The sequence below is a fragment of the Galeopterus variegatus genome, unplaced genomic scaffold, assembly GCF_000696425.1.
Source record: "Galeopterus variegatus unplaced genomic scaffold, G_variegatus-3.0.2 Scaffold289, whole genome shotgun sequence".
In the NCBI taxonomy this organism is placed as follows: domain Eukaryota; kingdom Metazoa; phylum Chordata; class Mammalia; order Dermoptera; family Cynocephalidae; genus Galeopterus; species Galeopterus variegatus.
Genome location: NW_007726400.1, coordinates 672248 through 695485, shown reverse-complemented (window position 1 = coordinate 695485; position 23238 = coordinate 672248). Strand labels below are relative to the sequence as shown.

Here is a 23238-nt window from a genome sequence, read left to right as displayed (position 1 = left end):
CCCGGTGTCCCCCAATGCACACATGGGCCCCACTGTTGTAACTGATTGTGGGTCCGGAAGCAGGGTCTTCCCCCTCGGCATTCCCAGGCTTCCAGGCAGCTAAGCAGACTGACCAAACAGGTTTGGGGTCTTTCTCTTGGAACATTGTCTTTGGCCCACCCCTCCCCCTACCCAATTCCTCCAACAGACAGAGAAAGAGCCTGTAGATTCTCCCACTCCGGACAGCACAGCTGCCTCACTGAGCTGCAGCAGCGGTGAGTGCTGGGGGCGGGTGGAGGTCTCCCCATCCTTACAACTTGAAGCAGTCTCATTCTAACTCCTCTAAGCTGGGCCTAGAACAAAGAGCAGCCTTGGGGGCGCATGGGCTGACACAAGGTAGAGAGGACTGGGGGGGATGCCAACCTCTGAGAGGTGGGGGCACCAGCCTCACTCACAACACACCGAAGCCAGAACTGCCCAAACTGGTTACATTCCAACAAGATTAGCACAAGGCTGGGCCTGCTCCTGAGCCCACCCCTCCTCCCCTCCTGCACCATGAATAGGATTTTTAACTATTTCCCTCCTACTTGCTGTCCAGTCTCACACACTGACAATGCTCCCTGCTGTTTGCACATTAACCTCCCATTTGCCAGGCAGCTTCTCAGGGGCTGCAGATTAACACCCATCAGCCCAGACAATAGTCTCCGGGGAGAGATGCAAGGGCTCAGACAAAGGACCCAGACATCAGGCCCAGTCAATCACTGCACAGAGACCACTGGCCCAAAGCACTCCCAGACCCCAGGCAGAACGCACAGGAATCACCACAACTGGCTCATTCCTGGCTCATTCCTGGCCCCACACGGGCCTACAGGAACTGGGAGACTCCCCACTCCCCACCCTAGTCTAACCTGGGACATTCTGGCCTAGGAGAGGCCAGAGAGAATCAGGGACTAACAGGCTGGGAAGGGAGAGGGCAGCCCTCGAAGACTCAGCCCACCTTGTTTAGCCTTTCTCCAGGCAAAAGTGGACTTTCTGGGACACAGCAGGAAGCTGGTGCCTCTGGCCCCTGCCCAGGGGCTCCCTGGAAAAGCCACCTGTTCTCTCAGCAAGAAGGCCCCTGGCTGAAGCAGCCTGTAGACATTGTTCCATATGCCACTGCCGTTTCTCACCCTCTTTTGTGCAGGTGCACACACATGCGAGAACTTGGGAAAGCGACAGCACGTCAGACAGCACCCCAAGTGCTAGGGGTGGGAATGCTCCTTACATGTCCTGGACCAGTGGCTCTTAAACCCAGCTGCATGAGGAGAGTCTGGCATTAATAGTTTAAAAAAATATCCTCCAGGTGATTCTAATGCAACCTTGTCCTAAACCAGAGCCTCAAAAAGTGAATATTCATATGAATCAGCTGAGCATCTTGTAAAAATGCAGAGTCTGGGTCAATCCTTCTGCTATGGGGCCTGGGATGCTAATTTCTAATAAGCTCCCAGGTGACGATGCCAACTTGACACTAGACTGAGCACATCCACCAGAAGGGTGAACTCTTTATATTCCTTCACTGAGTGGTTGTTAAGCTCCAGTTTCCACCCTTCTGGAGAAATGCAGGTTACCACCTCTCAAGGCAGCCAGTTCCAGCTGTGGACAGCTTGTTGGCGTCCTTCCTCATATTGACAGGTCCCACCATGACAATCTGAAGTCCCTCTTCTCTTGACCTGATAGTTCCGCACCACGTGATTAAACCTATGGCTTCCTCCCGTTTTTCCCACATGCCTGTACCTGCTGGTCTAGTTTTTCAGAGCCCTGTTCTGTTCATAGTACTAATACCAGACGTGGTGGGGGCAGGGAGCAGATCTCAGGGCACACTTGTGAGGCTATTGGGGGTAGGGGTGAAAGTAGAGTCCCCGAGGGAAACAGAAACCAGAGTTCCAGCCCCAGGCCAGTTAACATACAAGAAGCTTAAGGACAATTAAAGCAACCACAATTAATACGGTTTACACAGGCAAAACTCATTAGTGTGGATTGGGGTGCTCCTAGGCAAACCCTAGGATTTTACAGACAGTCCACATTAATCGCAAACAAGACTCCAAGGGGAATGTTTTAATGGCTATGAAACCTTTGAGCCCCCAGATACAGGCAAGAGCACCACTGACTGACCCACCATGGGTACATAAAGGACCTCGACCAGGGAGTCCCTGGCCAATCTGGCTTAAATTCCTGGCAACATTCAGATGTAATAAACTTGTGTTCCTTTTGCAAGGTTTTATAATTCAGAAGACTCCCTAATTCACAATGACATCCACCTCAAGTCTGAAGTACCGGTCAGTGCTGCCAGGGCCCCCATACGCTGCTAAGGGAATCACTTCATTGTCGTGTTGCTGGGGAAATTTGAGTAGGGCTTATGGTTTGCAGTGGCAGCAAGTCTACAAATGAGTATCCCCAACAAGATGATGCTAGAGCAGCCTCAGATAAAGCACTTATCCGGCTGCCCCGTGCCCAGCAGGCTTCCTGATCTTCTACCTGCTCCAGGCCATGGACCCCTTGTTCGGCTCCCCACAGCAAGAGAGGCCCTGAACTTCTAAAGGCTAACCTGTCCCCAAAACCCAAGGGCTCCCACTCAACCTCCTGCTGCCACTCCCTGCCACCCACAGCAGCAGGATCTGGCTGAGCTAGGACTGAATCCTGACCACACACCTTGTTAGTTGTGTTACCTTGGTCTAAAGTTACTTTTTTTTTTTTTTTTGGCTGTCCAGTACAGGGATTGAATGTTGGACCTCGGTGTCATCAGCACCATGCTCTAACCAACTGAGCTAACCAGCCAGGTTAAAGTTACTCTTTTTGAGCCTCAGTTCCCATGTGTTAGAAAGGTATAAGTATAATCCAGTTCATAAGACTGTATTGTAGTTTAAATGAATGAATGTTTAGCAAGCACAAGGCCTGGGCTAGGTAAGCTCTTATAATGGTAATAAAAAGTAGGAAGGTTTTTTTCAAGGTAGGAGAGATGGTCTAATGTCCCTCCTTCTCTGAGACTCAAAAAGCACATTGTTTTTCTCTTGTGATACTAACCTTTCTCTGCCCTGAGACCAGTTCAACTACTTTCTAGATGCCCTGGTAGATAGGCAAACAGAAAGTTCCTGCACAAGGTCATGGTCTTACTCATCTTTTACTCACCTTCTGCAAGGCTCAACCCAACGCCTGCAATTAGCAGAAACCTGATCAATATTTGTTGCATTGATCTGCCGGCATGAGCCAACCAACACAAAACAAAGCATGGACACAATAGCCAGACAGGTCAAGCAGTTGCATAGACCAGACCTCCTACCAACAGTCTGCAGGTCCCCGTTCTGTCCTTAGAAACAATAGGAATTACAAGTAGGTAAAATAGGAATGGCATTTCTGACTGGGTGCCAAACTCTTCATGAAAATGACCACCAACATTCTATTTTTTAATCAAAAAATGGGATGATACCTCAACCGCACTCATATTATAGGATAATCAAAAACCTGTGTGGTGTAATAGGCTTTCCAGTACTTCTTCAGAAACATGGATCCGTAATGGTGATTCCTAATGTGACACAGACCCAGAGGGCATTGTTCAAAAATAGCCTTGTTGCATGTTCCACAGAGCCTACCTTATTGTTACAGAAATGGGTCACTAGGTCAAGGACCACCTTCTTCCAGGTCATGACATGCTTTGATTGGGAGTAGTGTAGGTCTAATTTTAGGCCTTCTGAGAAACTGCTGTGCTGTTTTCCCCAGGCTTAATTTCCTACAGTAAGCAACAGAGATCAAGTTTTTAGTTTTTCAAATCAGAGAACCATTCTGTTTCCTTCAGCCCTAGCAGTTACAGCCTGCCCTTCTGGGCCCTGAGTAGGGTAGATGAGCCCTCAGGAAAGTTTCCCTAGGGAGCTGAACACTAGTGGCTGAGTGGGCTCTGGGATCAGGCACCCCCAGTTACAGCCTGCCCTTCTGGGCCCTGAGTAGGGTAGATGAGCCCTCAGGAAAGTTTCCCTGGGGAGCTGAACACTAGTGGCTGAGTGGGCTCTGGGATCAGGCACCCCCAGCAGGGATGGGCCTGGGCAGCTTGTGGTAGGTGCTGCTTGGGAGCCGCACACTTCCTCGATGACACTGTCTGTGTGCAGGCATTTCTGGACTGTTCTTTGGAAATGGGTAGGAAACATTTGCTCCATCACACACACCACTCTTTCATTTCTTCCTCCTCTTGGCTCTAGTCTGCCCCTCTGTCCTGGGAGCCAGGGACTCCCCAAACTCACAGGGAGGGGACCTCTTTAGGAGGGTCCTAACATTTGCTCCATCACACACACCACTCTTTCATTTCTTCCTCCTCTTGGCTCTAGTCTGCCACTCTGTCCTGGGAGCCAGGGACTCCCCAAACTCACAGGGAGGGGACCTCTTTAGGAGGGTCCTGTGGAGAGGTCACACTGAGGCTTGGATCAGGACGTAACAGGAAGCAGACTGGTAGCTCAGACTCCTTTGTTGTCTGCCTGGAGAACTGTCTGTAAATGATCACAAGGGTATAACAGTGTAGGTGAATTATCTAGAAGTCCTGCAACTGCACAAGGCAGGTCCCTGCAGCTGAAAACAACTGGGAATCCAGAGGCACAGGCTAACCTGTGGGGAGGGAGGGACGAGGACCAACTGGCAGGCTTCCTGTGCCCCTGGGTGCATCACTCGCTTCCTTTCTGTTATCCCTTCCTCCTTCCAGCCCCTTGCCACTTGTCCCTCCCTCACAACACACACACAACCAGCATGCAGCACCTGCAACAGAGAAGCATCTAGCATTTCTCTTAACTGCAATCTGAAATTGAAGGGGAAACGGTCAGCTAGTTTAAGGGGCAAGCAGAAGGTAGCTTCTTTTTTTTTTTTTTCCTTTTTGTCTTTTTTCGTGACCGGCAACGGATCGCAACCCTCAGTGTCGCGCCCGTACCGGACCGGGACCGGCAACAGGATCACAACCCTCGGTGTTGCGCCCGCACCTCGCTCAGCCAGTGAGCGGCTGGTCTGTATGTGGGATCCGAACCCTCGGCGGGAGCGCCGCCATGCTCCCAAGCGGCGCACTGTAGCAGTGTGCCACCGGGCCGGCCCAGAAGGTAGCTTCTTATTGTGACATTTTCTGAATCAGATGTCAGTCACAGGGAACCATCAAAAAATAGAGACTTGCAAGAGTGGCCCTAGAGATAGAGTGTCTAATACAAAGCTTTTGTCTGATCCTTTCCCCCTTTGGCTGTTTTATCCAACTGTCCCTCATGCGCTTCTAAGAGAGGTAAACGGCATGAGGCTGAGCCCAGAGACGAGCGTTCCAACTCTGCCCCAACTAGCAGTGTGACTTGAGGCAGATCCCTCCCCTTGCTGAGCACAGCTGCTAGAAAAGGCCTTTATGGAAACAGAAACATATTAAGCTCCTACTGTTTACACTATACACTATATACAATAAAAGGCGAGCCTTTTTCTTTCTCCACCACAAGCCTCTCTTTGTGTACAATGGAAATATGTGCTGATTATCATGCAGACACAATAATATCCGGATATGGGTCATTAAGCAGGGCAATGACCTACCCACTTGGTGCACTGACCTATTCTTGGTTACTGCAAAACATTATTCAGACAGCAAGATATATTGGTTAATTTTTCTTTCCACTCCTAAATCATTAAGTTAGAGCAAAAAACAAAACCCAAACCAACCACACAAACCTATTAAATACAAAGTAGGACCTTGATCCTACCATCTGTTTTACTCCCAAATATGGGCTGGTTTATCTCTCTCCCACCTTCTGGTGGCCTTAGGCCATATTCTCAGCTTTTGGCCCTTAACTCTTAGTTGCTATTTAGAATCCAGCTGTTAATTACTCCTTTAACACCTTTTTGCTGCTCAGTTTGAACACTAAGTATCCTCCAGAGACTATAGCTTCTCCTTTTCTTAAGTGGTTCTAAAAGGTCTCTCAAAGGTTATCTGTGCCCCAGATGTGCCTCCTTCCCTGAATTCGGGGCTTTCCTTGGAGTGGAGCAAAGGCCCTTGGGGGCTTTTAACATATGCACACAAAATAGTGTAATACAAAGTCACACAGGGTTATTTAAAATCTCACCTTTGAACTAGGCTATGTTTAATATCTTACCACTGAGTGCTTTTAAACAGGCCAAATTACCAATACACGTGCGTGGTAGTGGCTTCGATTTATCATAGATGTCTTGCAGCAGTGTATGAGAGGGGGCCGGCACTGGTTTATTAGCATCTGTTCTAAACTCAGCGTTCAGAGATGTATGTGGATAGCTTGAAATTGGCCATGGTGGGAAGATTTAAACCACGGAAACTGGCAAACACTCATCAGGGCACACTCCTCCTTGCTGAAGAGGTGCTTGTTAAACATTGACCAGCATATCACTGCTTGTAACACATTTTCCCTCTCTTCTCTTTCTATAACTAATTTAAAGGATGCATTTACTGAGCACACAGGCTACTTGCGTTAGACACTGGAACCCAATGACAAGTTGAATAAACTCATAATATATAAAAAAGAATGCTAATGCCACAGAAAACCAACGATAGCAATAATACTGCCCTATGTCTTTACATGTGTAAACTCACTAATCCTCACAACAACATAGTGGGGTAAAGAACTAGTATTATCTCCTTTTCACAGAGGTGGAAACTGAGGCACAGAGTGGCAAAAAACTTGCTCATGGTCACAATTGGTAAGTGATGTTTCCAGACCCAGAACCAGACTATCCACCCTCCCCAGAGCCCATGAAAAGGCCTGGACGGAGGCCCACGTGCAAACTCAGGACCATGCTCAACCAGAGCTTGGAGTTAAGAACCAATGAGTTTTATTGAGGCTCTGTACCAGGAAGGGTTCTCGGAGGTTACAAAAGCTATGGAGGCTCTGAGTAAGGTTCCACAGACCCCAAGAAAAGCTGCTGAGTGGCAGCTAAGGCCAGCTTTAGAAAAGGGTTTTTTGGGTAGGACAGGCTCCTTGTAACAAGCCCCCTTCTACTGGCACACTTTGTCAAGTCAGGAACAGGGCTTCCATTTCTGGAAGAGGGAAAAGGAAAGAGGCACTGTATGCAATTAGGAGAGCACAAATACACCCTCTGATTCTCACAGCTGAACAACTAGGGAAAAGCCCAACCCTTACACCATCAAAAAGTGGGTGTCTCCAGAGCAAACATCCAGAAGCTCTCTGCTCCCAAGGGCAACTGCACAGGAAACAGGACCCACACCAACACGGGACAGCAAGTGGCCACTTCTTTTAAGTAATAGTGGCAGTAGTACCAGTAGCTGGTTCTCCTGCTGGGTTCCCAGTTGAAAATTGTGGAGGGAACCACTTTCTGTCTTAAGCATCCAAGGACAGAAACTGCAATTAGTAAACAATAAAAATTAAGTTTCCTAATACTACTTCATAGGATGAAAATAGCTATATCCTGCCAAGAGTCAAATATGAGGCAGGACCTTTCCCTGTGATACTTAAGACAGAAAGAAAACCAATTTCACTCCCCTTTTCCCTACGTGTGTGTGTGTGTGTGTGTGTGTGTGTTTTCCAGGGAATGAGTCAAGTCAGTAGAAAGAAAACCAATTTCACTCCCCTTTTCCCTACGTGTGTGTGTGTGTGTGTGTGTGTGTGTGTGTGTGTTTTCCAGGGAATGAGTCAAGTCAGTCAGCAGTATTTATGGAACGCCCACAGGACTGCAGAATCTGGGAGGAGACGCTGGTAGCTGGAAGAAGCCCAGGACAGCTCTCACTTGAGACAGTCAAAGGAAATGTCAATCCTCAAGCCAGGTCTAAGCAGGGTAGTAAAGAACCAACTGCCACCCTGGGTGCGTTTATTCTGGACCAATCACTCACTTCTGGCTGAGCTGCCTCTGTTATCAGCAAGATCAAAGTGGGTGGATCAGCCATGTTCATGCACATTTTTGGAAAACTACAAGCACAATGCTAACCATCTTGATGGTTTTGGGGGTGGGGTTGGTGGTTGGCTGAGATACTCCTCTTCCCCCAACTCCCAAAGGACCCCCAACAATCAAAATTAGTTAAGCAAATGTTGTCAGATGTTCACCATTTTCTCCTCTGCAAATGTAAATGTGCATGAGCTGGATGGGAGAGGCTAGGAAAATCTAGGCCAATGGAAACAGTCTCCTGGGGGCCTGACCCTCTCTAGTTTGGAACTGGGCTGCATTTATTTGGCTCCAGTCCTTCTACCTGAAGTGTGCTCTGTGGACTGGTGGCATCAGGATTGCGTGGGATTGTGTTAGAAATGCAGAGTTTCAGGCCCCACACCAGTCCTGGTGATGCCGAATCAGCATTTCTGCAAGCTCCACAGCTGATTTTCATGCACATACACGCAAGTTTGAGATGCACCAGTGCCAATAAACAAGCAACTGTTTGTTATTAAACCCTGGAGATCCCCCAAAGTCACATTTGGGGAACACCTGCCATCTGTACTACAAGGAGGCAGTTAGCAGGCTCCTTGGATTTTCAGCTCACAAAAAGCAAATATTAGTAAAGCCTAAAGATTTGTAAATATATTATGACTCCTGCTTTGAAAATGGGTCACCTGGAAGGAACCACATCAATTGCACACTGTTTAATCGACATAGGAAGATACATTCTTGGAGCTAACAGAACCGAACACTACTGGCCACAAGGCATCTTTTCACTTCTACGTTACATTCAACTAACAGTGCATACTGGCCTAGATTCTATTCTGATTTAAATACCCATGCTATGTTTGAATAACCTGTGTGGTTACAATTAGGATCACCGCATCTGGGGAAACCACCACAACCCCCCACACATAAATATGGTGATTTTAATAACAAATAACACATTTGGAGACTTGGTATATAAGTATGCTGGTGGAGGGAGCCACTGAAGATGTAATTTGCATGTTCACAAAGGAATGGAATCCAGCTGCAACATTAATGCTTAATTCTACAGAGCCACAGGACACACAAAAAAGCTCACGATGGGCATGCTCTAAATTTAAAGCTGATTTTCCAACCCTCACAATTATGGCCAAAACTTAAATTCAGCTGCTTGAGAAGGAGACTGAATTTGATTTTTTTTTTTTTTGTGAACCCTTAAACAGTGCAAGTAGAAAAAGTCCACTTGTTTAAGTTTTGCAAGTTAGATACACATATCTGAGCAGATTTGATGCCAAGGTTTTCAAAATATTCACCTTGGGGCAGAAAAAAAAAAAGAAAAATAAATTGTCTAACTGGAAGAGTGTTCTTGTAATAAGGCTTTGGAATTTAAGGACTAGGTTCAAGCTTAGCTATTGCTTTCTGGTCTCCTGCATTTGTTTTCAGTGTTTACAGTAAAATGTGAAAATTATACTAGCCTTCAAAAAGATAAATCTTCTGAAATAGGGTGTAAGTGGCTGAATGTGTTTGTGGGAGAGGAAGAAGCTATTAATAATAGTGGTCACAGTAATGATAACAACAGCAGGTAGTGTGCTAATGAGCACATCTTTGTATCCAGGTAAGCTATGTTCACTTTATCAGTTTCTCCAGGAACATGGAGTCCTATTAAACAGCTCACAAGCCTGGTGTACCTGTTCAAGCATCTGCAAAAAGACAGAAAGGACCCCTTTAGGGATGCAAACCCTGTGGGGCAAACAGAACATGGTAGTAGCATAACCAGTTCATTGTCTCAGTTATGAAGGAAACAGACACAAAAACCTCCCATTCAGGTGAAACATACCATTGAACGGGAGAATAGTGGGTAGCCAGGACCTATGGTGACATTAGCCACAGGGCAATGCTCCTGTCCTACAAGTGGATAAGACAGAAGAAAGGTTGTTAGTCACCTCCATCTACCAAGCAGATGCTGCTCAAACCATCACGGGGTCCATGTGTCAGATAATGACTAGACAGCATGATTTCATGAGATAAGAAAAAAATGTCTTAAGAGGTAAATAAATGCTTGGGAGCCCTTAGGATTGCAGTTCTGCTGAGTCCTTGGCTCACCTGTTATTAATAAATGCCTGTGGCAATATCTGTGAGTACACTTGTCAAAGGGGCTACTTCCTGCCCCCTCCCCCTAGCAACGACCAGATGTAGAAGTCAGGAGACCTGAGTGAAGGGCCTAGCCCCGCCAGGGGCAAATCTGTCACCTCAATAAGCCTCAGCTCATCGGCTACTAAATAGCAGTGATTATATTAGCTTCACTTAATTCTTTTTTTTTTTTTCCTTTTTTGTCTTTTTGTTTCCGTGACCGGTAACGGGATCGCAACCGTCGGTGTCACGGCCGCACCGCGCTGGGTGACACTGAACCAGTGAGCGGACTGGTCTCTATATGGGATCTGAACCCTTGGTGGGAGCGCCACCACGCTCCCAAGTGCCGCACTCTACCGAGTGCGCCACCGGGCCGGCCCTGCTTCACTTAATTCTTAAAACTATTTTGAGGATCAAATGAGATAATGGGCATGAGTCGCTAGGGATGTCAATCTGGGAATATGTGTGTGGGGCTGTGTTGGGAGGTGAGCGTCTTTCTCCACCACCCTAAAAGGCATGTGACATTCCTCCTAGTACTTCCCCTCCCAGGCTCCCAAACAAGCTTGCCTTTAAAATTTAACACATTTAGAATTCATTAAGCAATTAAAACCATTTTGCTCTAACTGAATTTTCCTTTGGGGGCGGTTTAAGGTTCTTCTAAGCCTGGGAAGCTTATGAGTAATTGGAAGCTGAAGCTCCACCCACTCACTTGTGTTGAGATGTCCATCATCAGTTTCCTCCCAGTACATGATTTAAATTCCCTGGATGGTGTTACATCTGGAGACCAGAACCAAGCCCCCCAACCCCCCACCACCACTAGCATAGCAATAACAAATAACAGTAAGTAAGCAATAAATAAGACCGTGACTCTCCTGCCCTAAGCCACTAGTCAGGAGGAACGCCTGCCTGCCATTCAGATGGAGATCTTCCTGACTAGTAACTGGTTAGTCACTGGGTGACCAAAGCCAGCCTTGCACTGACCTGGAGGGACATGGCCATCCTCTAACAGTTTCCATCTGACAAACCACTGTCAGTATACGGGCAGCCACTGTTCCATTTTAAAGAGGCTCCTGGGCCTGATCCTGTAGCTTGAAGACTGGCCATGTGGTTCCTGGCCCCCTCCTGGGCTCCTTGTTTGCACTGTAGCCAGCTGGAAGACTCTTCAGCCAACCTATGCCCTCTAAGATGGAAGAGGGAATGGTAACTGATGCCTGGTAGGGAAGCATGCCTTCAGACCTACACTCTGAAAAGGCAACCCCCCAGGGCCCACTCTCCTAAGCCAATGCTGGGCCATGGTCAGCCTCAGCACTGTTCCTGGTGGAAACCTGACACTGAACCATCATCATGCCAGTCTTCCCAGATCACATTCCAAGGACTCTCCTGCATGTCCTTGGTGGCCAGATATGCCTGGGACTTTGAGGGGAGCCTCCTTTACCCAGTATGTCTTGATTCCCCATTCTAAAATCTGTCCTGCTACCTGGCAGAGTTCTCAGCCCATCTTTTGACCATAGCAGTGACCTCCATTTGCTAAACTCAATGGTTGTTTCTCAGTCCCTATCTTACTTGACCTTCAGCAACATCTGGCTCAGGTGATCCCTCCCTCTTCCTTCTTACAGTTTCCTCCTTGGCTCCAGGGACACCACACCCTCAAGGTTCTCCTCCTACCTCTCTGGCTGCTCCTTCTCAGTCTCCTTTGCCCATTCCTGCAGTGCCCACAGCTCAGCCCTTGGCCTTTTTTTCTCAGCCTCATTCCCCAGGGATATCCTCCAGTCTTATGTCGATATGCTGACAACTCTAAAGTCTCGCTCTCTAATCCAAACCTCTTCTCTGACATCCAGATTCAATCACCCCATTGCCTACCACCATCCCCAATGGATGTCCAAAAAGCACCTCAAATGCACAGTGTCCCAAACAGAGCTCCTGTTTATTTGATACCAAACCTGTCCCTCCCACAGTCTTCCCCATTCCAGCGAATGCCACTTCCTTCTTTCCTGCTTTGCAGGAGACGTTCCTGACTCTTTTTCCTCTTGCACCCAAATTCCGTCCATCTGCAAATCCTGCCACTCTCCCTTCAAAACAGATCCAGAATCTGACTTTTCCCACTCTTATTTCTACTCCCATCACCCAAGCCACACTGCCCCCACTACTTGTCCCCAATTTTCTACCCTTGCCCCTTTCTGTTTGTTTTTATCACAGCAGCCAGAGAGCTCTGTTAAAATGAACGTCAGGTCATGTCACCACTCAGGGCTCCCCACGTCAGGCAGAGCGACAATGCCCACATCATCACCATGCTGTACAAGGCCCCTGTGACCAGCTGTCCCGTTCTGACTACACCTCCTTTAGTGCTCCCCCACCAGCCCTGTCCACTCTGCTCCAGCCATGCTGTTCTCCTTGATTCCTTGAACTTGCCAGGTGCGATCCCACCCGAGCACCTGTGCACTTGCTGCTGTCTGCCTGGCATGCCCCCCTCCCAGGTGTCCATATAGTTTTCTCCCTTTAGTCTTTACTGAAAAGTTGCCTCCCCGTGAGGCCTTCGATAAATATTTAATAAGCGAGTGAGTGAACAGATAAACTGAGGGCTTTACCTTGAACCCTCGCTGGTGGGCCAGGAGCCCACAATTTATCTGGTTCCTGTTAGTTCTTTCCCTGGGGCTAGATCCTGAGCCCTCTGCCTGCCACATCTCACACCTCCGGGGGGCACTGCTCACATCATGGTCTGTGACTGGCAGGCTCAATTCTGCAGGCCAGCCCTCTCCATGAGAACAGGGACCTGCATAGCTTGTGCAGCACTATATGCATATTTGGCTCCTTATGGGGTACGGGGCACATAGCAGGGGGCTCGGTATGTATCTCCTAAATGAATGAGTGAAGCAAACACTGCCTCACCTTCACCCTGAACCAGCATTCTCCCTCTCAGATATCTGGACCTGTGCCTTGAGCCTGCCTCTGGACAGGTGTCACCCCTCTCTGCACCCCCACCCCAGCTTTCTCCTCCTGGGCCCACTCCCACCCATTCCTTGCTGAGCTCCCAGCACCCCCTATGCTGCACACACCCAGACAATTTCAAAACATGGGGTCCCCCATGAATGATGCGTAAACACAGCTTCCCCATGCAGAATCACTGAGCTGTCCCCATCCCTCTCTCCTCAAACTCCACACAGAGGTGGGCACTGTGTCACATGAAGCCTTCTCATGAGTAAGGTCCAAATGGCCCTTGAGGAACTCAAAACAAAGCATGGGAGCCCTACCTGAGCTACTGAAAAGCTTCCATTCAGCTCACCCATTCCTGAAAATAAGCTACAACAGCCAAATCTGCCTCTGGGTGATTTCTGGGTCAGAAACACCTTTCATCAAACACATAAAGAGACAGGAAGGGATCTCAAGCACCTGACGGTGCCTAGGAGTAGCCATAACACATTTTAGAACTAGCTCTTTTGGAACCACATGCCAACTGATTATTAATAAACTGCAAACATAAGCTGAGGGTAGAATAATTGGAGCTGAATGATATCAATTTTGCACGTTAACCAAGATATATGAGGTCCAACCAGAAGCCAATTTAACAATTACTTATTGTTGAATAACTACTATGTGCTGACACTTTGGTGCACTGGGGTTTGTAAGACTTGTGAGAGGCCCCACCTCGAGAGGTTTGTAATCTAAAGGGGAAAAGGGAAGAAAAACATGCCCTTTCATTCAAGAGTTTTTTTTAAAAATGCAGCGTGCTAGGAAAGTCAGAAGTAAAATAGCTGTTTCTAACAATAGGGAGGCAGAGAAGAGGGAGATAACAGGCGTCCGGAGATTCTTGAAGGAGTTGGAAACTAGAGATTTGCAAAGAGAAGAAATGGGAGGAAGGAACACGTTCCATGTGGAAGGGGAGAAGGCTGAGCAGACAGTGGCTGTACGACATGTCTTCAGGCCTTAACACTTGCCTCAATATACTGTTCATGATAAACTGCAACCCCATTCAAAGAAAAGGAAGATGGTCAGAGACAGACCTCAGTGACCGCTCCCTATGGTAAAGTGGATGCAGAGCGGAGTGCAGCTTCTGAGGCCAGGAGAGCTGGTGTTTGTATTCACACTGTTCTAACGGCAGTGGTCAGGTTTGGATGAGAAGTGAAGCTGACAAAACCTCAAGGCACTGTAGGACCGTTCTTTCTGTTATTTGAGGCATCCCACAGAAGGGAGAGAATTCTTAAGTGTGATGTGTTCACAAATGGAAAAGTGTGGATTTGGCACGGATGTTGGTATTTGACTTGAGCTGGGGCCTTATCTGACATGGGTTCTATGCTGGCAGCCTGGGGGTAGCAGGAATACCCTGGGGAAGCCAGCAACCATAAGGTTTCCAGCCTTATGGTTCCAAGGGAAGAATTATGGGATCATAAATGTCAGAGCCCCTAGGGCCTTGTTGGTAAATGGTTGGTTTGATTTTAAGTGATCCAGATAGTGGAAGAAGTTCTCATCAGTTTCCTTAGACTTATAGATGTTTTTGAATTCTGGTGATTCAAATATCCCACCACCACCCCCACCAAAAAAAAGAAATAAAGAAGAGAAAAAGAAAGGAAGAAAAAAGGAGTAATTACTGAGAAACAGAAACAAGCTATTCCTGGACTCGTGGAGTTATTCAGGTTCTAAGGAAGTACAAATAAAGTCCTAAAAGAGAGTTTAGTTAAAATACTAAAAATAAACAGTGACTGTATTTAATTTTTTAAAAGTTTGTAAGGGAACCAATAAAATAAAAATATACCCGGGGCCCAAATTATCTCTTATAAACAAGGACTGCTTAAAAATGCTTCCAGTTCTCTGGGTCAAGGAGTGGAAAGGGACCCCTCCCTGGTGCTCCCCTGCTCCCATCCTCTAGGCTCAGTCATTGAGTCAATCAACAAACTTCTATGAAGTGCCACAACATGAAGGCACTGAGAGCTGGACACTCCGAGAGTCAAGTAAGAAAACACTTGTGTTTCAACTGCTGTTCCCACACAGAGAAAGAAAGAGAGTGAAAAGTGCTGAGCTCCAAAAGACATACTCTGTAAAAAATGTTGAAAAGGAAGACAAACCCTTTAAAAGGGTGACCTTGGGCGTGCCCTTCCCAATCGAGTTAAATGTCACTGCTCTGAGAACTTGTACTTTCTGATTTCCTGATTTTGCAGAATCCAAAGCTAGCATAACGAATTCAAACCGTCCAGCTTCCTTCCTTTCTCCATTTCCCTAAAAACAAAAACAAAAGCCACAGATTTAATATTTCCATTAAAATATAACTTAACAAAAAGCATCACACACTTGAACTGTTACCACGGTTTAGGGAAAGAAATACATCTCTCTTTTTTTTGCTGCAAGATTATTTTTTTCAAATTTCAGCAGGCACTAAATTCTGCCTCTGCATAACTTAGTCCGTAAGCATAAGCACTGTTTCAGAGAAGTGATGGTTTTAATTGTCTGTGTGTTGCTCAGTTATCTCCCTCACCTCTAACGTGGGGAAATTCCCATTTCAGCCCTTTTATTCTTCGGTTTTATCATCCATACCTTCTGGGACCATAGCCTAAGGTTTATAACAGCCGAAATCTCCACAGCAGTCTCCAGGCTTCCTCTTGTTTGTATTCACAACAAGCCCTGGGAGGGAAGGAGGTGTGGGGACATAATCATTTCCATTGTGCAGAGGAGGAAAGGGAGACTCCGCGCCCCTCCGTGCAATATGGTGGCCACTTGCCACATGTGGCTACAGAGCACTTGAAAAGATGTGCTATACATGTACAATACAAGGGCACTTCAAAAAGTTCATGGAAAAATAGAAGGAAAAGATGATACAAAGCTTTCCGCAAACTTTTTGAAGTGCCCTTGTACATACTGAACACTCAGTACGAAAAAAGAACATAAAACGTCTCAGCAATAATTTTTTATATTGTTTACATGTTGAAATGATAATATTGTTGATAAACTGGGTTAAATAAAATGTATTGTTAAAATCAGTTTACTTGTTTCCTTTTCATTCTTTTTTTAATGTGGCTACTAGAAAATTTTAAATTACTGTTGTGGCTCATGTTTTATTTTTATTTAACAGTGCCACCCTAGAGGGATCAGTGCAAAGTCATCAAGCGGGCTAGGGACAGACCTGGGCCAAACCCACTGCTCCTACTTCATTGGGGGGGGGGGGCGCAGCACTTCCCAAGGCATGAGGAATAAAGGAGAGCTTGGCACACAAATGAGAAATGGTCTGCGCTGTGCCCAGGGTGATGCCGCCTGTCCGTCTGTGTCCATGGCAGGGCAGACAGGGCTGTGGAGGGCGGGGGCAACTCTTACAGCAGCAGAGGGGAAGGGGTAAGGGACCACGGGGAGGGCCCCCAACTGTCTGCCTGAGGGGGAGCCTCCTGAGGGTCTGCAGGAGGAAGCTCAGCCTGGCAGGCTGGTCGCTGGGAAAGTGGGTTGTACACACCTCCCATATAGGGACCCCATGTATCCAACCCCTATCCCCTCTGTCTCTTTTCTACACAGTGTCAGAGATTTTAAAATTTCTATCAGATAAAGTCATCCCCTCCCCACCCCTGCTTAAAATCCTCCAGTAGATTCCTCCCTGTGCATCCAACCCAAGTAGCCCCTTGACTACACCACACGGTCCTGAGTCAATTCTCTGCACAGCATTATGGCCTGGGGTTGCTTCTTCTGTTCACTGTCTCCCACATGTAGAATGTGATGTTCATGAGGGCACACACTTTGCCTTCTGGTTTTCTGCCCCATCCTCAAGATCCCAGGACAGTGACTGGCTGGCAGAAGGTGATCCATAAACAAGCATTGAATGAAGAATGAATGGAGGAATCCAGAGGAGTGGCCTTGGTAGTGCAGATGACTGAGTTCCTACTACGTGTGCGATGTGTTTGGTAAGATGCTGTGTTCAATCCCCACCCTAAGAGTGGCTGTCATTACGTCTCTGTTTTCCCTTTTTGCTTGAGCCCTTCCCCCCTACACCTGGAAAACAGGCTTCCCTGCCCCAGCTAAAGCTCCTAAGCCCTCCTCCTGCTGCTCTGACTTCGTGTCTCCTCCTCCCCTTCCTCCGACGCCCCTCCTAGGACAAAGGGGAGGAGGACTGTGGTTGTTTGTGTGTTCGCCTTTCTTCCTCACAGGCTTATGGACTCCTTGTGAAAAAAGCCCATGTTATACACACTGAATCTCCACCCCCATCGCCCGTGCCCACTGTGCCAGAACTGATCTGGGTATACAGCAGGAAGCTAATAATTGTTTGCTGCTTGAATTGAGCCAAGCAAGGCGAGCCTTTCCTCCATCTCCCACCTGGAATGCTGCACCTGCCCTGGCCTGCCCGCCTGTTTCACCTTCCTCTCCATCAAGGCATCCCAGGCTGTTCACACTTTTCATCATCTGGCATCACCCAGCTTTTGTGTGTCCTCTGTATGTGAGAAGCCTGGGGGCCTGTGCACCCCCCATGCCTCCTGCTCTTACCCTGCCCGCCCCACTCTGCCTGACTGGGCAGCCCCCCAGCACCCCTCCCCCACCTTCCCCCCGGACTGTTTACACAGCTGCAGAAGGAAGGGATGCTCGCTTCTTCTCTCCCCCACGCCTGGGTTCATATATGCGTATTTCCGGCTCCCCAGAACTCGGGCAGTGGGAATGCTACCCCCAACCCAATCTCCTGTAAATTGGCATAGGCTGATCACGGCACTTTCTGGGGGGTGGAAAAGAGTGTTGAACCATTTACAGCGAATGATCCTGTGGATGCCTGAGCAGGCTGCACGATGGCTTCCCACAGACCAAGAAAAGGAGCAGCTGTTCCACACCATGTGCGCCTGGTAAAGTAAGTGGCAGACTGAGAGGTGCATGCTGCAGACCTCACAGTCACCAGGGTTGTAACCGGGGACCACAATTATATTGGGGATCCTTGATTTGAGTACCCTGGAATCCAAAGCTTGGCTGACTGTTATGGGCAAGTTGCTGGAAATTAAAAAACAAACAAAAAAACCACTTAGACAAAGTGCTCAGGAGTTCTAACAAACATCTCAGAACTATAACTAAAAGCCTTGACAGTATTTGGGGCCTCTGCAGTCCTGAGAGGTGCCCTAAATGATCACCTCCTGGACCATACTCCAAGGCAGACAGGAAAACCAAGCCAGACAGGTCTAGAAAACACCTCTCCTTAGCCTACAGCGATAGTTGCCGTTCCTCAGACTAATGCAGAGGATCTGAGATCAGAGCACTAACAAACGAACGAATGTAAGACCATGACCTGAGGTCTGAAGAATACAATATTGGATAAGCTGATGCTATGACCACCCTCCCCTCACGGTGGTTGACAGGGTTAGAGAATAAAGCATTTGGAAATCTCAGTCCCTACAAATGTCCCTGTAGTCTCTCCTCCCCGCCCTGTCCCCCTCACTCTTCAATTCCTACAAAACCATGGGACTTCTGAGGCTGCCGTCTCCAAAAGTGGAATTGATACTTTGCATTCTGACTAACTCTCTCCAAGGGGCTCAGACTGGGGCCCTTTTTACCTCTTATATTGCCCCCAATCCCACCCCGGTACAGCCCCCAGAGCATGACACATCGTCTGAGGGGCAGATGCATACAACCAATCTGCTGCCAAGTATCTCTTTCCTTTTCCACTTATGGAATGAAAACTTTTCCTTTTCAAGAGCTTACCTCATTTGTCTTATGGGGTTACCCACCAGAAACCAGACAAATCCCGTACACACCTGTCACCTTTCTTTTGAAACACTTACACTCTGGAGCTTCAGGGACACACCAGGCAGTTTATACAATCCCATCCAGAGGCCTCCAGCTGCATATCTAGAAGAGGAGCCCCCAGGGGTCTGACCCAGGCCAGAAACCCTTCTGCAGAGAAACCTGAGCAGAACAGACGTAATTCTGCCCGTGATGTCTTCCGGGGTCAAAGTTGACCATGGTGACCCAAGTCAGCTCAAAGCACAGGATGAAATCTGGAAAAATCTGCTTGTATGCAGACTGCCCCCAGGTCTGAAATACTCACAGATAGACAGGCCTTAGCCAATAACTCATTTCAAGGTTGTTAAAGCCATTTTGGCCTGACCTTTGAGTTTGTTGGGTAGCCAAGTTTTTGCTTCTGTCATTGCTGATAAAGTGCATGTTTTACCCTTGGCCTTGAGATCCTAATGCCTTGGTCAGTGGAGAGCCTCACAGGTGTAACTCTTGGCCGCCTCTTTCCGGTTGAGTTTCATGAGGGTTCTGAGTTGCAGGTAGAGTAGGAGCTCCACTGTACAGGTTAGGAAGTGTGCCAAGTGTGCCCAGAGTCACACTGCAAGGGAGCCCAGCCCTGAAGCCAGAGACTTAGGCTCCCAGTACAGGGCTTCCCCTTTTCCACGCCACCCTTAGGAACTGCACACCTGGGCAGCCCCAGAGGGTGATGAGAAACCAACCTGGCCCACTTGCCTGAGTTCTGCGTTGCAGAAGGAAAAGGCTTGGGGGAGACAGGTAGGGACAGGCAGAATCTATAATTAGACTCAAATCCAAGTACTTTGGATTAATATTGGTGTGTTATTTCTACTTAGTATGGACCCAGGCCTAAACGAAGGGAAAATGAAAACAAGTTTGACAGCCATTTCCTTGCTTTCTTTCTCCACCCGAGAGGAACCAGTGGTTAACAGTATGGTGGCAACAAGTGGGTCAAAGGTCAGCCCTTCAGCCAGGGCTGGTTTCTATGGAAACGGGGCCTATTCATCCAGCACACAGAGCCTCTTCACAGCCACTTACACACAATTGAGCTATTACTGGGAGCCCAGGAGAGCCTTGTCTGGAGCACAGTGTACTAGACAGGCCAGGGTTTAATGGAGCTGATTAAATGGTAGTCAGGGAATTACCCAGAGCAGGACTTGGGAATACCCTTCAGAAACAAGTTAAATCCCCAAACCTCATCCCATTCCCAACACCCCTCCCTTGTATGGAGTCTCCACAATCTGAGTCTCCCCTTTGCCTACAATGATGTCTTTATGTCTTTACACTAATGCTTACCTCACCTTTCTTTCTACATGTCCAAAGTTGAGAGGACAAAGCCCTGTACTGAGACCCCTGGACCTCTGCCACCATTAGCATCTTCATCAAGTGCTCAGCATCCCAGTGCTTTTGTGATTTGAAAATCACAAAACAACCCAAAGACAAAGAATTAAAAGTTAAGCTGGCAATCTACTTTGGGCATAAAATAAATTCCAGTGGGTGAGGAATGTGGTTCATTAACACTTCTCAAGATGAGAAATTATTTGGCATTTGTTTGGGAATTCTTGAAATCTCTTTTTCGAAAGAATGGGGGCATTCCTTCAAAAGATGCATTGCCATCTGTAATTTACCAGACAGAGATTTTTACCAAAATTTCCACAGCCTTTAAATCAGAATGAAACAATAGAGGTGAAAAGTAAAATGCCTTATTAAAAGAGTATACTCTCACACAAAAACTTCAGGTGAAAATTTGTAGCAGTTTTATACATTATCACCAAAAACTAGAAACAATTCAAATGTCCTTCAGCAGGTAAATGGATAAACAAACACTGGCTCATCTGTATACCTGATAACACTCAGTAATAAAAAAGTACCACTGACCTGCAGCAACAAGGATGAATTTCAAGTGCATTTTACTAAGTGAAGGAAGCCAGACTCAAAAGGCTACACACTGTATGAATCCACTTATACATCATTTTGGAAAAGGCAAAACTATAGCGATGGAGACTAGGTCACTGGTTGCCAGCGTCTGGGAGGCACTGACTACAAATGGAATGCCCAGGGGAAATTCTGGGGTGAACGGAATTGTTCTATATCATGATTGTGGTGGTATCATTTATCAAAATCCAAAAAATGAACTTTACAGTATGTTAAGAAATTCTCTGAATTTGGCCCTTTAGAGAGCACAAAAGGAAACCATAATGACCCTTCAGGCCAAGATAAAACAATAAATCAGCTTTGTTCTCCAAAGTTATACCTGCCAAGTTGTAAGTGCAGCCCACTTCTTTTAATCCCTGTTGCTGTTCTCTCTAGCCAGGTTAAGGTAAAAAATGAATATATGAGGGGCCTTCAAAAAGTTCATGGAATGTTTCATACTCTTTCAATTCTATTCTTCCATGAACTTTTTTTTTTTTTTTGTCTTTTGTCTTTTGCCGTGTCCGGCAACGATCGCAACCCTCAGTGTTGCCCCCGTACCGGACCTGGGACCGGCAACGGGATCGCAACCCTTGGTGCTGCTCCCGCGCCTCGCTCAGCCAGTGAGCGGGAACCGGTCTGCATGTGGGATCCGAACCCTCGGGCGGGAGCACCGCCGCACTTCCCAAGCGGCACACTTATCCAGTGCGCCACCGGGTCAGCCCTTCCATGAACTTTTTGAAGTACCCTCGTATTCAAGAACTGAAGCATGGGATGGATAATAACCACTCTAATGCCAACCAGGATTTGGTGGAGAACATCAATATTTATATTTTGGAAGCTTTGCTCTTCCTGAGTATGCTATGTGAATAGAAACCAGTAGTGGAAGAGATGCTCCTTAATGAGTGGGAAAAAATAATAAAAAGGAGGATGCAAAAATAGCAGTTATGACCTCAAGTGGTTTAATGCCCATATGCTGATCAGGGGTAAGCCAACTTAAGATCTTCACGCAAAGGGACTAGCTCGACCTCTCAGAGGTCATCTGGACTTGGAGGAATGAGACAGACGACTGTTTGTATCCTGGGAATGGCAGCTTCACCAGGACACTCATGTCACTGCTGTGGCCCTGAGCAGTACCCTGTGTTCTGAGTAGTATCGGGCCTATGGAGGTGGACAATCAGTATTCACTGAATAATGAATAAATCTGAGGGTAGAAGCTCAGAGGAGAAAATATGATTAAAGCGAAACGGGGAAGAAATACATGGAGGATTTATACAGTTCACATGGCCAGGCTGAGTATCACGAAGCCTTCCTGAGAGAGAAACTAACACCCATAAAACAAAAAGCATAATAACCCTCTAAAACAAGAGACAGAAAGCAGACAGAGGCAAGAATGAACCGCACAGGAGCCTTAACTCTCCAGCCTGTACCGCGTGCTGTGTGTGTTCCTCCTGCGCCAATTGCCGTGTTGGCTGCTGTTCTGGGAGGCTAGCTGGTCAGATTTGGAGGGAACACAAGGAAGACTCCAAAGAATCTCAACAGAGTGATGCTATGTATGTAAATGACGGCCAGCGTTTCTTTCGTCTTACAACGTGTGCCAGGTGCTGTTCTAGGTACTTTGCTAACATTCACTCACTTCATTCTCATGACCACCAACTGAGGTGCAGCTGTTAGAGTCCCATTTTACAAATAAGAGAACTGAGGCACACAGGGACACTCTCTGACTAGCTCAGGGTAAGATGTGAACATACCCTGACCAGAGGGTCTGCACGCCTAACTCCTACACCACTCTGGAAAAAATGGGATAAACCCATGAAGACAAAGGTTAACGGGGATGAAGTCCTACACCATAGACACCCCAGTGCTAAGCGTGGGAAAGAGTGTCCACACGTGCACGGTAACTTTGGGGGAGTCCATTCTGCAACATGGTGCCTGAAAAAGGAAACTGCTTTGATGGCTGACATACTCCTTGATACCAGGGAATGGCACTGTGGTCTTGGACACACACCCTTCTGGGCAGACCAGAGTGGAGCGGCAGGCTGAGGATGTTCAGTATGATGCTGTATTTCTTCAGTGTGAAGAAGGCAATCATCTGAAAAGTGAAAGGCCATGATGTGGACAAGGAGGAATTCAATTTGCTCTGGGCCGCCCACCACTGCGGGTGTTCAGGCAGAAACCAGACAGCAAATGGGTGGACCAGATAACCCTGTGATCTCTCTCAGCCAGTGATTAATTATTCTCATATGCAAAGTGGTTCTCAGGTCTCCTAGAGCCACTTGGAGTGGAAAAGCCCAGTTCCAACCCAAAGAAGAAATACAAACAAGGGGCTCAGGGGAAGGGGAAGGGTCAGACAGAGGAGAAGAAATGCTTGGGTGGCTGGGTCAGGACTGAATCCCGAGGCCCAGGGCATCCTGACAGACATGACTTCCCAGGGGCGTCCATCAGAGCTGGCTGTTCTTTCTGGCTGGTTTAGCAACCATGTCCATCTGCAAGATTCCTGCAGATGTTTCAAAGGATTTTCAATGTGCCCTATAATGTTTCTGGGAACATTTATATGTTCTTCCCCCATAAATGGAGCATTAATCCTGAAGGGACCAAGATTTCCAAAGTCCAGGGATCTGTCCAAGCTTAGACTAAGTTTTGGAAAGCTCCGGG

General features: G+C 47.4%; 1 protein-coding gene across 3 annotated transcripts in view; it reads right to left on the bottom strand.

Annotated features, from left to right (window-relative positions):
* TCF7L1 (transcription factor 7-like 1 (T-cell specific, HMG-box)) overlaps positions 1–23238 on the bottom strand; it is a 131990-nt gene that overhangs the window by 49124 nt on the left and 59628 nt on the right. The window contains exon 1 of one of the 3 annotated variants that reach the window (XM_008567059.1): positions 15008–15106. The exons of 1 other annotated variant lie outside the window; for it this stretch is intronic. The gene's annotated coding sequence lies outside the window, so the exon portion shown is untranslated. Of the gene's footprint in view, positions 1–15007; positions 15107–23238 lie in introns of those variants that run through there. One more of the 3 variants, XM_008567061.1, reaches the window with a different exon arrangement.